Raw genomic sequence first — 16,961 nt, forward strand, 5'->3', positions numbered from 1 at the left:
TGTGACCGGGGAGGAGCGGGGCGCGCAGAGCGGGTGTGGGCAACACAAACCAGCTCCAGGGCTGGCAGCAAACCAGGTGCAGCCTGTGAAGAAAGCCGGGAGAAGCCCCAGCTGCAGGGACCTGGGCAATGTGCGTGGTGCCAGGTGCATCGTTTCATGCAGGGCCTTTTAAGCTTAAAATAGGAAGTTGACAGAATTAGGTTACCATCCAAACATACTGTATGCAAAGCAGCAAAGATGCTCTTGTTTGAGCTTCATTTAGTTTTACAGGTGTACAGTAAGCACCTTCACATCCCATTACTTCAGTCCAGTTTGAATGAGAATCACTGTTGTCAGTTACATGGAAGAGGCATTTATTTATTTACAACCTAAAGAGGAAAAGACCCCTCTGATGTAAGGACACTGCTCTATTCCTGCAGTCTCTCTCCCTTCAGCCGTACTATGAGGAGCTGTGTCTTCAGCAGCCTGAAGGGACCCATAAAGAAGTCTTTAACAGGGCACAACAACTGAAATGTGGGTTATTTGCATTTTAAATTAGTTTTGTTAATGATTTTTGAAACAAATTCTGAGAAGCAGAGCTCAAATAAAGTAGATGACCGCACAGAAGTTATGTAATTATAACACAAGATGTTGGAGGAACAGCAGAATTAAACTCTAGTTCTGAAGGTTGCTGATCCTTCTAATTTACTGAATTCAAAGACTAGATGTTGAAGTCAGTGTAATTTCACTGTTAAGCGCTTGTCTAAATGTAGATTTATACAGTTTGTAAACACTTTTTATGCATTTCGCTTACATTTCAACAGTGAATATGAATGCAAACTACTCATGTAGCTGTAGATACTAAGGTCTATGGTAAGAAAAGTGCATTGATATCAGATAATGGTGTGGGAAAAGTGGGCTTCAGGGATGGGGAGGTAGGTTTCTCTTTATTTTGTCACTGAATTGTCACGTGGCCTTGCATAAGACACTTGGTGTGGCTGCAACAATTTTCCCATTAGATGCTGCTTTGAGAATTCTGTGTTTAAATGACCATGTTATGTGCAAAGAAATATTAGCAGGAATTACAAATCCTTTTTTCTTGAAATAGTAGATCAGTCTTTGTAATTGCTGCAGTGGTATTATTGGCAGAGAGATATTTCTACCAGTTGTAGTGATATTGATCATTGTCTTCATTTTTTTTCCTTTCAGTTATTCATATTTTCTTCAGACAGAGGAGAGAGTAACAATCCCATTGCATATGAGTTGACGAGACTAACAGCATTTCTGCAGGTGTCTTTTGTGAATGCATCAGAGAAGTGGTGACAGGCTGCAGTGTAGGCAGATTTTTTTCCCCTGACAGAGAATACATCTGGCTATAAAGCCTGATGCTGTAAATCTGCAAATAAATTAATAGAGAGTGTGGAACACAGTGAAGATGAAAATGAGCTCAGGCTCTGAGCTGACACACAAACACATTTCAATTTTATTTATTTATTTATGTTTTTAGTTTGGCATCTTGAATCATCATTATGACTGATGTCATGCTTTGAAATAAGGGAGTACGTAGGAAAAAAGGGAAAGGGATAATACAGAATATAGTGGAATTCAGCTGTTCAGCCTGGTGGAGAAAGACCACAGAAACACCAGACATTGCCTAGCTACTCAGCTGCATTGAAACCATAGGATCATTTAGGTTGGAGGAGACCCTCAGGATCATTGAGTCCAACCATAACCTAACTCTAGCACTAAACCATATCTCTTAAGAACCTTGTCTAAATGCCTTTTAAACACCTCCAGGGATAGTGACTCCACGACTTCCCTGGGCAGCCTGTTCCAATGCCTGACAACCCTTTCTGTGAAGAATTTTTTCCTAATATCCAATCCAAACCTCCCTTAGTGCAACCTGTGGCGATTTACTCTTGTCCTATCACTTGCTACTTGGGAGAAGAAACCAACACCCTCCATGCTACAACCTCCTTTCATGTAGTTGCAGACAGCGGTAAGATCTCCCTTCAGCCTCCTTTTCTCTAGGCTGAACAGCCCCAGTTGCCTCAGCCACTCCTCATCAGACTTGTGCTCCAGACCCCTCATCAGCTTTGTTGCCTTCTCTGTACTCTCTCTAGTACCTCAATGTCCTTCTTATGATGAGGGACCCAAAACTGAACACAGGATTCAAGGTGCAACCTCACCAGCGCCAAGTACAGTGGCATGATTACTTCTCTAGTCCTGGTCGCCACACTGTTCCTGATACAAGCCAGGATGCTGTTGGCCTTTTTAGCCACATGGGCACAGTGCTGGCTTATGTTCAGCCAGCTGTCAATCAACACCCCCAGATCCCTCTCTTCCAGGCAGCTTTCCAGCCACTCTTCCCCAAACATGTGTTGTGGGTTCTTGTGACCCAAGTGCAGGACCTGGCACTTGGCCTTGTTAAACCTCATACAGTTGGCCTCAACCCAGTGATCTAGCTGGTCCAGATCACTCTGTATGGCCTTCCTACCATCCAGCAGATCAACAGTCCCACCCAATTTGGTGTCATCTGCAAATTTACTGAGGGTATACTCAATCCCCTTGTTCAGATCGTTGATAAAGAGATTAAACAGAACTGGCCCCAATACTGAGCCCTGGGGAACAACACTTATGACCAGTTGCCCACTGGATTTGGCTCCATTCACTGCAACTCTTTGGGCCCGGCCCTCCAGCCAGTTCTTTATCCATTGCAGAGTACACCCCTCCAGGCCATGAGCTGCCAGCTTCTCCAGGAGACTGCTGTGGGATGTGGTGTCAAAGGCTTTACTGAAGTCTAAGTACACAACATCCACAGCCTTTCCCTCATCATCTAGATGGGGTCACCTTGTAGAAGGACATCAGGTTGGTCAAAGGGGACCTGCCTTTCATAAACTTAAGTTGACTGGGCCTTATCACTTGGTTTTCTTGTATGTGCTATGTGATGTCTCTCAAGATGAACTGCTCCTTGACCTTCCCCCACACTGAGTTTAGACTGACAGGTCCATAGTTCCCTGGATCCTCCTTCTAGCCCTTCTTGTAGGTGGGTGTCACATTAGCCAACTTCCAGTCAACTGGGACCTCCTCAGTTAGCCAGGATTTCTGATAGAGAATGGCTTAGTGATCATCCACCAGCTCCCTCAGCACCCTTTGGTGTATCCCACCTGGCCCCATAGACTTGTGAGAGTCCAACTGGTGTAGCAGGTCTCTGACCATTTCCCCTTGGGTTATTGGGGCTTCATTCTGCTTCCCAGCCCTGTCTTCTGGCTCAGGGGCTGGGTACCTGGAGCACAACTGTTCTGGCTATTAAAGACTGAGGCAAAGAAGGCATTTAGTACCTCAGCTTTTCCTTCATGTTCTGTCACTAGGTTTCCCCCAACATCTGTCACAGGATGGAGATTCTCCTTAGCCCTCCTCCTGTTGCTGATACATTTATAGAAACAGTTCTTGTTGCCGTTCACAGTGATGGCCAGGTTCAGCTCTAGTTGGGCTTTGGCCCTTCTAATTTTCTCCCTGCATAACCTCACGGCGTTCTTGTGTTCCTCTTGAGTAGCCTGCCCCTCCTTCCAAAGGTTATAAATTATCTTTTTATTGCTAAGTTCCAGGCCGGCCTTCTTCACTGTCTCGCCTTCTGGTACATGGGGACAGCGTGCTCCTGTGCTTCCAAGGTTATCTTCTTGAAGAGAGATGAGCCTTCCTGGACTCCTTTGTCCTTCAGGACTGCCTGCAAGGGACCCTGCCAACCAGCCTCCTTAACTCTGCCCAAAATTCTGCCAGTGACACCAGTCCCGCAGCCAGGTATTGATCTGTTGGGTCTCCTGAATCTTTTCTCATTGTACCCTGCAGCTGTGGGGACAGAGGACAACACTACTTGTGCTCTTGATTGCTTGACCGTGCATCCCAAGGCCCTGAAGTCTCTCTTGATTGCCTTAAGTTTCCTTTTCAGTTTCATCACTGCCTGGCCCCAGGGAAGCAGCAGACTTCCCTAAGAAGTGGGTCAGGCCCGCATATAGGGCCTTCTGTTCCCTTTAGAAATAAGTCTCCTAATAACCACAACCCGCCTTTTTTTCTTTGTGGGAGCTGTTTTGATGGAGGGTGCAGGGTGACTTATCCTCTGCGGCACCTCCAACTTAGTTGAACCAGTTCCCTCAATGTTGTTGTTTGTTTCCGCTTGCAAGGTCTCATACCTGCTTTGCAAGGGAACCTGTGAGGGTGGGGTGTCACAGCAGGGACCCTCCTTCTTCTGCGCTGGGCAGGAACATGCTGCCATTTCCCCCCATTTCTCAAGCTGCCGCATTCCATATCCTGAGCCTCATGCCTGTTGGACAGAGGCACCTGTGAAGCTGGGGTGGGTAGGTGGGTGCTTCTCCTGACACCCCAAGTGTGAACTTTCTTCTGTTCATCCCTTTCCCTTGGCTTGCCTTCCTCAGTCAGGCCAGGGGAGGATACAGGAATCTCTCGATCTTCATTTCTAGTTGGTGGTCTTACCTGGCCCTGGAAGTCCAGAGCTTGATCCCATCTGTCAATTTCCTTTTCCAGCTCCCTGATACTTCTCAACGTTTCCACCTTGTCTCTCAGCTCTAGTATCAGGCTGAGCAGGTCACCCACCTGCTCACACCTCACACAGTTGTTTGTTGCCACTCCATACCAGTGAAAGGCTCTGGCATTCTCTGCAGCCTGAGGTCTGGGTGGCTGCATGTTCCCGTGGCAGCTCTGTCTGAGTTGCTGCCTCCTTCCTGTTGAGTGCAGAGTATTTAGCTTTACCCTGTGTGGAAACCGTAGTCAGCTCCTTCTGCGAGGGTGACAACAACCAAGTGAGGTGAATCACTTGGCACTTGCCAAGCTTCCTTGCCTTGCCTTCTTGCCCTGCCTGCTCCAACTGCCACGCTAACTATTCCACCCCTGTTTGCTGGCCCTGTTCACTGTGCTTCTGGTTGCCTGTGCTCCCTCAGAGGGTGTTTAAATCTCCCTCAGTTTCTCCTGGCAATATCCCCTCTGCATCAGCCCCTGTCATGAGATCAGCTGCTTCATGACGATTCTCTTGGCAGCACCGCAGCTCCGGGATCTCCTCGTCTTCTCAATCTGTGCCCAGCCTCAGGTCTTACCGTAGCTGCTGCTGTGCTTCTCATTTTACCATGTTTGAATGTCCTGTAGTTGCTGTGTAGCCACTGCCGGGCTTGTTGCTTGTCATTGCACTTAGGTCAATGCATGTTTGCACCACTGCAAAACACTCATCTGGAAGAAAGCTAACTTTGCAGTAATAAAATCAATATTTTCCAGTCAGATAAGATTGCCACAAAATTAATACACAAGGTAAACCAGAGCAAATGGGAAGGGTTGGTTTAGGTTGCAAGAAACAGGAACAGTTGGTGCTGAGATTATGCTTTATGCACATATAAGCAACTGAACGCCAGGTACAGCTCTAGAAAAAAACCATAAAGCTTGCACTCCCCTATGCCCAGCTATTCATTCCTACAACAGGGCAAAGGTGGGACTTTCCACAATATGGCTGGTTGATGGTTTAAGGCTGTAGTTTCACATCTGTGTTAAAAACAGTGAGCTATGCTTGTACTGGCACTGTCATGTTTATGGAGTCTCTCATTACTAGTTTTAACTTATTCTTAGAAGTTCTGGCTTTAGTAAGTGCTAGGGCCCATACAAATTTGAGATTGACCTATGAATATAAATTAATTTCACAAAACTTCTAATATTGATTCTAGCTGCATCCTTCCAGGTGTTTGTATCTGAGTGGTGCTATCCCAGACTGCTGTCATTATCGTGTTGATACTTTACAGATCGCCATATGCACAGACATGGCAGTGTAGGCAACCATTAATTACTGTGATAGAAAGCAGTCTGCAGTTCTAGAGCCTCTCTGTGGAAGTTAGCAATTTTCAAATGAAAGTTAAGGATCCAGAATTTTGGAGTGCTGAGGTGTTTTATCCTAAGGAGACTCCCATGACTATTCTTTTTTTCATGACCATTTTACATATGGAAAGGGTGATTTAATCTCTTAATGAAAAGTATTATATCTCTTCAAGCCCACGTAACAATGGTAAAATTACAGCAAAAGATCTATGTAAATGGATGATTGGAGGCAGAATATACATGAGTAAAGAGCTTTCAGACAGTAGCTGCTTTGGAGCTTGGGGAACATTTAGCTTCCTCTGTCTGGACAGGTGCCCCTAAGTTTTGCACAGCAGCAGTTCAGCTTTGTGCAGGTTGTATAGACAAGCTGTGGATTTAGGCAGTAAAGGTAATTAACTCTTATTTGTCTGCTGAAATCACACTGTCAGTTCCTCTTAAGCTGCCAGAAATATAAAAAATGGAAAACCAAATTCAGTGTCTTTACAGATGCCTAGCATTGATTAGAAAACTTATTATGAAAATTTCCAAATGTGCTACTGTTTTATGTATGTTGGAGCAGTGGTCATGTGAGCTGTGAGTATTTTGTTGATTCTAGGGTAGTTTTCCAAGCACAGACAAACAGGAACCGCTATAGTAAGCACCGGAGTAGTTTTGACCTGGCGAAATGATAGGAACAGCGGAGTCTACACCATATTGCTGCAGCATCAATTAGAAATAAAGAAAGCACGAAACTCAAGAAAAGGAGAATCCACCACTGAGGTATACCCAGCTCTGTTGTTTTATTCCAACACCACTGAGGAAGTATACTGGCTCAAAAAGACAATAAATGAAGTTAAAACAAACATACAATAATCCATGTAGAGTTTAGCTGGAATGTGGAGATAGACATGTCATTTTCAATAAATAACAGGTAATTGCTCATGATTTGTCTATCTCTCAGGTGTGGTTTGTAAAACCAAGTTTTTCACAGCAGTAAGAGCCTAGCTGAAGCTAGTTTCCATGATCCAGGTTACTATGCTAGACATATTTTTCTGATGTCTGTCTAAGACTCAAAGGCTTTGTTCAGGTGCAGCTGACTTAAGTCAAATCTAAATTCACACAGCTGTTGAAAACATCTGGCCTGGTCTATTCTCACTTTCCAGCCACAGGTATGTGCTCCTACCTGCCTTTTTATGCTTCTATTAACATTTGTGTGATTGTACAACCTAGCTATACAAAAGATCAGGCTCGTCCTACTGAAAACAAATTTATTTTTGTTTGGGTAGGTGGGCAGGCAAATCTAACTTTGAGAATAACGCTGTGCAGAAGCAAGCATATATCATTATGTCTTATTAAGCTTTATAACAATAAACCAAAATTGATCATAACCCAAGACCATATTTTAAAATAAAAGATGTACATTTTGAAATTTTCAAGTCTGAAAGATGCTGGAAAAACAATTTCAACAAAAAGTTTTCTTCGATATGTGTTAAAAATGAAAAAGGCAGGAGAAACAAGGGCAGCACTTCTTGTTAGGACTGTTACATAAACCACTACTTCCTCAGTTTCACTTCTGCTGTTGAGTTTTACTTCTCTTAATGGGTAAATCTCAGAGATGTATTGATGAAAGTCTGTGACAGCATGCTGTTTTTAACAGCTGTAGGTAGTCCCTGTGTCTGTCGTGTCTGTACGTGCTGCTGGCAGTCAAGACACCTTAAGGGAGTTTCAAGCAGTGGTAACCTTGTACTTTCCTCCAGGGCTTATGAAGATGAACCAGTACTACTCTACTAAGAAAGGCAGGTTTAGGAAATGTTTTTAAGTCTTCTCTATGAGTTCATTAGACTTTATCTACCAACAGGCAGGAGAGTATAAAGTCATCTCATAGACCTGTCTGCTGCCATGAAAGACACTCTTGAACTTTGGATATCAAAACATACACAGACCGTGCATTCCTCTCACAGGCCGGTGTGGCTGAACAGAATCAGTTAGGAATTGTGATTTTTGATGGACGCTTCTGTACCCTACTGTTTGTTCACAAACTAGTACTTATACGCATTGGAGAACAGACATCATGAAAGCCAGTAAAGACAATTTGTAATCCTTTTGCCTTTTTTTTAAAATTCCAAATATTTTCATACTAAAACTCTGAAGGGAGACTTGGGTTTGTTCAAGTTTTGAATCTAAAACATCACATATCTTGCAGTACCTTGCCCAGCCATTTTCCTGGATACACAGCATTTTCATGAACCCTTACATAAAGCTTTTGAAACATGCCGCAGAGTCAGCAGAAGCTGCATAAGAGGTAGGTAACATGCCCAAGATGGATAAAAAGCTTTCTCATGTGTTTGAGGTCAATGCTTGTAGGTTTGGCACAAGCTTTTATTGGGAAAAAGGTAAATGCTTTCTGAAGCCAATGTCTGTGTCTTGGGAAAGCAGCAGGGTTATTGTGATACCACCTCTGTTTTGGCCCAGCCTTACCAGGTCTACTTAGTGTCACCAAAGGACGTTGCTCTATTAGCAGAAGTTGCTTATGTAAGACTTAATGTAAACTTAAAGTCGCTGCGGACAAGCAAGTTTCCTCAGGAAAGGTCAGATCCAAATTCAAAAGCAACCGCTGGGTTCTTCCTATTGTTGTCCAATTTGGGACCCAGCGCTAAAATTTGCTCAGAGGTTAGCCAAGGTCACAACTGCCACCACAAGCAGACATCCTAAGTCTTCCTGCTGAATTCTATCTATATGCAATGTTCTATAGTCAGTCAGTTTGACTGAATCACTAGCTGTCATGCATCTGCTTTTGAATGTTTTTTCAATAAGAAACCACTTGCTTTTCACTTTTATCTTGGCTACATTTATATATTATTAGTACCACAACATGTTAAAGCAACGTACAAAGCTGGTGCACTAACCTTTGGTAGCATGGTACATGCCTCACACAAGATGACTGTGTTCCTGAAATAATAAACTCTAGGGAGTGGCGTCACTTGAATCATAGCAAACACAGCTGCAGGTAATAGACTTGATCAGATATATCAGAACTGCTTTTGACTAAGTTTTCACCAACATGATCAGCCGTGAAGATGTGGTATGGGTTCCTTGTTCATCATTACAAAGAAGGGTTACAATGAGGAACTATAGGGTGTTTGGAGGGCTTGGGAACGTGGTGCAAGGCAGATGTCTACATAAAAGTTGTGAAAGCCTGCTAACACAGATGGGTCTCATCCTCACTGAAAGATTGTTTTTGTTGTTTCAGGTTTCTCACAATGCACTTTTAGGCATAAATTGCTGGACTTGAAATCATGCACTGCTCTAGAACTGTAGAAATGTTCAAATCCCCATAGCCAAATCAGGACCTAGGTGTTCTATTGTATTTATTGACATGAAATTAATTGGCAATCAATGAACTATGTATTCAGGATCAGCATCAGCCATGTAGTAGATAAACTGACACTAAATGCTTGCAAAACACTAATACTCACAACAAATTTTTATATGCCCATCTATAATTTCCAAAAGTTATAATGGCATCAGTGTATACTGCCCCCCCAGTTAAATGGATGATGGAGTATGTAGGTCACAAGCTCGTGTCCTCTCTCCTGAGTACTGATATGTGTGACAGGGTACTCCAGCCGTAACTGCACCTCTGCCACCCCTGTGACATAGACCAATGTTCCACTGAGGAAGCCCCGTGCAAGGTCCTATGGGCACATGCCAGTAGGGATTGCCCCCGCTGTTTCCCCTGCAGGGGTGGGGTGCAGGTGCCCAGTGGTGCTCTGCAGCAAGGCTGCTCTGTCCACCCCAGCACCAGCAGCTCTCGGGTGTCCTGGGGCTGCCCTGGCTCTGCTGCACTGTGCTGGCTTCCCCACTGTAGCAGATGTTTCTCTTGCTTTTGTACTGCTTTTCAGGCTGACTCTTTTTTCCAAAGTCTCTCTTAATTGCCTGATTACTGTTTAATCCATCTGATAGTTATCTTCATCTTTAGCATTATCCGTGTTGGACGAACATCCCCTGAGACAGTTTTGGGTGTCCCATTCACATTCACCATTATGCTGATGTCCGTATCTGATCTGCTTTTGTTATCTGTCTGTTTGAACAAGAAGGCAGGCACCCCAACAATCACTCTCATAGTCTAACTATCAGAAATCTGAGCAGGGTATTAATCATAGAAAGATAATTTTGTGGCTGAAAGGATGAGGAGCTGGCAGAGCCAAATTATTTCCTGTCTGCTTGCATATTTATAACTTGCCATACATTTAAATGTAAGTGCACAAGACATTTTAAGAGTAAAAAACAAAGTATGGAACCTTAGAATCCAGACAGGCATACACTTTGGGTAAGACGCACTGTCACTTTGATTTCCAGGTGGAAAACACTTCACGCATACTTACAGAGCTGGTCACTCCTCTGTTATGGGTGTGTGACATAGCATTCTGTTTTAAGCATACAACTAATTGGGGATAGCTTTATTGCTACCATACTGTGTGGCCAGGTCAGGTCTGTCTTTCTCACAGATTTAAGGGCTTCAAATTTTAGAGGAAAACAAAATGTAACCAGAACTTCCTGTTCTTTTGAACAGGGTTAGGGGCAATTGCCACAAGCTAGATAATGTTTTTTTGTTTTCTAGTAGTGTTTTGAACACATAGTTCTTCTGTTAAAATACTTGAAGAGAGTCTTAGTGAAACTGGCGCATTCTGTGCTTGAAATGGCTCCAGCTGAATGGTGATCACAAATTTATGAAGCTATGAATGTTGAGCTAGTCCACCAAGCTGTTTTATTCGCTTCATTGTCTCACTGCCAGCTCATTTTAATCTCCACATCACAATTGTTTGGCTTTATTAAGGCATTTACAGCTGCTGAAAAATCTTTTTCTTCTGACAAAAATATTGTAGTACCCAAAATTAACGTGTTAGAGCAGAATGGTTATTTTTCTGCTGCTTTTCCATCCACGTGTGACAGAAGACACCTCAGCTGGATTTTAGGCAGAGAGCATTAGGTGTGTGAACTTTGTTCCTCCTCTTGAGCTAAACAAAATTACTACAGCTATTTTCCTACAGCTCAAAAGCCAGAGAGATATATTCCACCCCACTTAGCCAGACTGAAAGGTCATATGTAGGTCTTTCTGGAGCCTCAAGACACATAACACCTACCTTCAAGCAGATGCCCTGGGAGTAATATGCAACAGAAAATGGCAGGAGTTATTTATTGAGGAATAGCTGGATATTCAGCAAGGCAATGAAGAACTGGCATCTTTGGCATTCCCTGCCGGCTCTCTTGCTCTCACAGTTACATACTGGATTATCCAGCAACCCTGTCTTCCTGTTGCTGTGCTGCCATCGCTGGCTGTAGCTCCAGCTCAAATCGTGTGCTTGAACTTCCCAGAGCTGTATGTGACCCAGAAGCCAGTCCTACAGACAAATGGACTGGGCAACAAAGAAAAATGATGGTTTTGTAGGATCATGGGAGGTGCTAAGTCTCATAGCCTTTCCTTAGGGGAAAGTACTTAAAATCCATATACAGCTCAGCACTTTATCAGCTGGAAAGAGCCACATGTGTCTTTCAGTATGGGTACGTGCAAGCCAGGTGTGTAAACACACGATGAAGGGGTTGCCAGCTGCATAGATTTTACGAATGTTGAAGATGACTAGGTTTCTTCAAGCAACCACACAGCTGGCTAGCAGTCATGTCACATGCATTTAACAAGCCCCCTGAGCTAAAGAATTCTGTAAAGAATTCTGATTAGTATATGATGTCAATTTAGAAAAACAAACAGGTTTTTGTGATACTTAAAATGATTACAGATACTCATCTCTTACAGCCAAGTCAAATACTGGCATGTTACACAGGCAAACCTTGAGTGTCAGTAAGGTTTGCAGGAATAAATCTGTGTTAAAGATGTTGGTTTTATTTTGCTCTGTCTTTTTGCTTTCTCTACATTTGGTTTTACTTCCACTGGGATCAGTGGCAAAAATTTCCTTTAGATTTTGAAAAGAAGAGAACCTAGCCTTAGGGCAGTGCAGGATGTTATTTACTGCAGCTGTCAATGATAGCTTTATCTTAGAATAAGAATGTGGGTATAATTCAACACTGCCTCATAACGTGTATGATTATTTTCATTGGAAAAAAGATTTGGTAGCTTTCTGCACTCCTTCATTTGTTCCTGCTCTGTAATGTTACATACAGAGCTTGGTAACGGACTCGTGCGTTACATCTGTGATGTTCTGTATTGGCTTCAATATTTTCTCTGTCCTTATCTTTCAGGCTTGATTATCTTGTTTGGTATGTACAAATATTAGAGAATCTTTCTGAGTGTTACTGAAAAAATGTGTTGTGATTCATCAAATATTTGTTTTAGTCTTATGTCTTACAGAAGCTTCTGTCTACGTAACCTAGTAACATGTTTTTATTAGGTGTTTCATTTGTACTTTATTTTCACATCTTACTGTTATGAGCATGACAGAGAAAGTGTGTTTGGATACTGGAGTTTTATGAGCTGGTGGTGCTGGCCCTGTTATCCTTGAAAATTTCACACACACACTTTCACACTCATTCTCAAAGTCACATTCACTCAGTCTTGACTTTCTTCTCATTGAGGAGATTGCAGTTGGTCCTGGAGAGCTGAGGAGAGTGTTGTGTTTGTGCTTTTCTGGTGCTTGCAGTTATGGACTTTTGGTGTTGGTGGCCAAGTACCCAGGCATCCCTGGGCTTAAAATTAAGTGCATTTCAAAGGAACTTCCTCTATTTCCAGGGTCTTATCCAGTTTTGCAAACATGGTTTCTCCATGTAAATAGTATGTCTGTAGAAACACATGTGATCTGCCTCTTAACTGAGGGTTTTGCCTCATATTACGGCATGTGTCCTTTTATTCATTGGAGGATTTATTGTATGTCACTTCTGTTTAATCCAGGTGTTACTACATTTTACAGGCAGCCCAGATAGCAGAGCTGTGCTTGAGAATTCAGAAGCTTAGTTTTGGACATTCACCACCTCATGTCTACAGTTATCTCCTGCCTGTCGATGTTAACAACCTAGGCATTTCTTGGCCAGCATATTTACTCGAGTCAGCATTTTGAAGTTCTAAGGAACACAAACTATTCTATGGTCTGCTTTCATTTTTTTCTTCTCTTGTCACTGAAGAACCTTATCCTTACTTTCTTAGCCATTTTTCTTGCAACATTCTGTTAATTTTCAACTTGGGATCACAGTCCTATCAGGCATTTTAAAGCCACTCTGCTGTGAGAATTGATGTAGAGGGGACAGCGTAACATGACCTCATGTGTCATTGCCTCATGGAAAAAAGCAGTCGTACTTTTAGAGGATGCTGAAAATACTCAGCAGTTTCAGACAAAGTTCTGAATTTCTAAGGAATGGTTGTAGCAGTGAAGCACCATACACACAGTATAACAAACGCTTCTCTTTAGGAAATAAAATAAAATATTCAGATAGATAAGAACAACAAAGAGCATACAGTATTATGTTTCCTCTTCAGAAGCAAAGAGAAACTCGACTCAAAACCAGGTTCTCGTCATTTTTTCTGCTTTGGCAGAACACTGGAACTTCAAGAAGGAGTTTTGCCTGAGTAAGTAGTGTGGATTAATATCTAAAAATAGTAATGTAACCAGGGAGTAATAAAATTGGTGGCTTAGAAATATGGATCTAAGAGCTTTCTACTTTGCCACTCTGTGACAAGAATTTATCATTTATGCAACACTTCAAAGGAACTTGTCTAATATGTCTCTGAAATTTTCAAGCAAAGTGTAAGTCCTGTTCACCCTCATCGATGACATTAATAATTGTTTTCTTTCCAAAATGCAGGGAAAATTAGCTGGTGTCCTCGGCAGAAATGAGTAATAGAAATATGAGATATTAGAGGATGAGACATTGAAGTTCAGGTGGTGATGAATAAACTCTTTCTGGAGAAGTAGTGAGTGAATATGAAGTTACTTTAATTGTCATAACAACACCCAAAACCACTAAAAGAAGTATTGAATTTGATAAGGAAAAGGCAACATATTTTTCTGCACTACTGGTTCACTTTTTTTCCAAGATTTATTAATGACAGAGGCAGTAAACTGATGTGTGAAGCAGGGTTTAGAAGGCCAAAATTTCCATTTGTTATTCAAAATCTGTCAGCATGTAAGACCAGAAATTCTGCTTTTTTTAAAAAGAAAAAAAATTAGAGACCTTAAAAGTTATTTTACTGTTCACAGACAGGTATAAGTAATCTATCAGTCATTATGGCTACTGAAGCAAAACAGGAGAATTGCCCTGTGTTTTTTACCCTATTCTAATCATGCACTTTACAAGAACCTTAGCACACTGCAAGGGTAAATCTGCGGTATTCATGCTGGTCTAATACTTGTGAAATATACCTTTTCTTATGTTTACTGTGTTCTATCAGGAAATGTAATGAAAGTGGTAAGGAACAAGCTCATCTCTTATTAAAATAAATATTCCAGATCAGAATCTGTAGCGGGACTTAACAGTCTTGCACACAACATACCTGTCACTAATGAGTTCCAAGCAGCTCTGCTTTGCAGGGGAGATGGGTAAGTGATAGCTCTTTGCGACAGTTGGCACCTGACACTCGAGGGCTTCTTTCAAGGCTTGCGGAATTTGAGTGCACTCTCTCTTGTGCTACAGTGCAGATAAAGAAGCAGGGAGCATCTTGTTTTGACCTGTTGGTTGTACCATGCTTTTCCCCTGGGGACAAACAAAAAAAACGTTCTTTCGTATTTGTTTTTGCTAGCAAGCCCCAGAGCACTTCCAGGAGTCATATATTTCCTAGCTGCTTGAATTCTCTTACAATAAGCAAACACTTTTTAATTGTAGTGCCCTTTTTGAATACACAGAAGTCAAGATACTTATCTAGTCAAAGGTACATTTGGTACCATTGCCTCTGTCGCTTGTTTGAATCTGTGTTTGTAATTAATGTGCAGATGCCGTGGGAGCTGATATGCAGCAAAAGAAATGACAGCAGAGAAGTCTAATAGTATCCCTGCCACAGAAGTTCCTGTATGAGCCAAATGCTTGGCACACAATGATGTCATTATATAAAGTGCACTTGCACTTTTGCAGCTCTCGTATGCTTGAAATGTCTATGGCAAGAGGGCTACTTAGAAGAAACACAGTGATTTCATTTGATATCCCCTATTATGTGTGTGAGGCCAGTGCCAGGGTCAAGGGTCACTGTAATTTGGTGTGCAAAGATTTTCAGTCTCTGCTGGAGTAGGTGGAGTCCTACTGACCTTCAGGGCTCTCAGCAAAAAGGCTAGGAGTGTTCAATTTTCTCTCATCTAGTCCCTTGCTGGTGTCTGTGAAGTGATTTTGGGTGGCCTGTCATACTACCTAACATGATTTTCCAATGGCTCGGTGTCAAACACCAGTGTCCACAGCCACTGGAGGAACACAGCTGACAACCTAAAGATGCATGGCTGTGACCAGGTTATGTGCTTTCCCTCCGAGATGACACTTGAAACAATGTTGAGACAGGCTTATTGCTAAACCTCTTCTGAAGATAAAAGTTCAGCCTCCAGAGAGTCTTTCAGAATGTATATTCAAAATAAAGACCAAACCCCACCCCCCACTAAATTACCTGACTTCTGCATGTCTGACAGGCAACAGACAGACAGTTATTTTTGTTCATTCAGAATCCAAGGATTTCTTCAACATAATAACAGTTAGAAAGTTGTTGAATAGAGTCACATAGGTCTCTGTTGGCTTGTTTTCCAGCTTGTTACTGCTACAATCTGTTAACAGTGTCTTTGGGGATGGTACGATCTCACCACTTCTTTGTTTGCCACTTAAGATTTCAGATGTAATTTGAGTTTTGTGTGCTATGGGTCTGAAGATTACTGTATTTGATCTCTCATGGTGAGGAGTGGTATATCTGATAATTAGTATCCTTGACCATCCTGATTCTGATGACCCTTGCCCCGTAAGTTCTACAGCCATATTAATGAGAGGTTTTTCAGGTATTTTCATGCAAAGCACGAATCCAATCTTGATATGCATATGTGAGAAAACTATATCTTGTACAAACAGGACACATGTAAAAGCCAATTAAGTTATTCTGTTGCTAGAAGAAACAATATGAAATTGTAAACCATCCTAAAGTTACAGAACACAAATGAGTAAGACAGGAAGCCACACCATGTCCTTATCTACCTTTTGTAATTATTGTGCTCTCTCAAAGATTGTGAAGGAGGTCAGCCTCATGGAACTTAATGTCATCCTGCAGTGATTAATTACGGTCATGTCTAATCTCAGTCAAGAGCCGGTAATGAGCCACTTGCATTTTCCCATTCAAATATTTCTGTTGAGCATTTTGTCAGTGTGCAAATGATGTTAAATATTATGCTAAACAGATTAAGACACTTCACTCTGCAAAAAGCAGCACCCTCAGCCACCCAGGTGGGAGGAAGAAGTTTAATACGGCATCAAGAAGTCAAAGAGCTGTGTAAACAGACAGAATAGAGGTCTTGTGGTCCAATCACAGTACATTTCTATGCCCAAAAAACCTGATAGAGCGGTCTGTGAGCAGGAAGCTCTTCCATCAGGGGGTTTTCTCTAATGCATGAGGTCTGAAACATAAGGAATATATGATCATGATGCAAACACATTCAATATCCACTCTAACACCCCCTGCCCCAACTCCACTTGCTTACTTTATTAAGAACATTAATGATGATGCTATGTTAGAAGTTATGATGCTACTTTGTCTTTCACTTCAAGGGTGATATTAAATGAGGTACATAACAAGTGACTCATTTCTTATATGGAGGAGTGGTGTGGTAAATATGTAAACTGAAAAAAATGAACCATCTTAGCAATGTATATAAGCCCCAGAAGATGCAGTAGGTAAGAGAGCAGGCTGGTCTGAGACCTGATATCCCTGGGATCAGGGAAAGAAATACCTTTTAGGGATTCAGTTGACTACCCTGGCGTACGAGGAGATATAGAAGAGCATATGTGAATCCTTGGGGATTTAAATGAGTTACTGTTATTGCCAAGGCTTTCTCTGGTACATTACATTGCACAGGATTGCAGGAAAGAGCAGAGGAAGTTTTAACAAGCCAGTAGGGAGGAATCACAGTCAGCCCACTGGTACTGAGGACCAGACAAAATGTCACGTGTCT

The sequence above is a fragment of the Nesoenas mayeri genome (assembly GCF_963082525.1).
Source record: "Nesoenas mayeri genome assembly, chromosome: Z".
Classification (NCBI taxonomy): Eukaryota; Metazoa; Chordata; class Aves; order Columbiformes; family Columbidae; genus Nesoenas; species Nesoenas mayeri.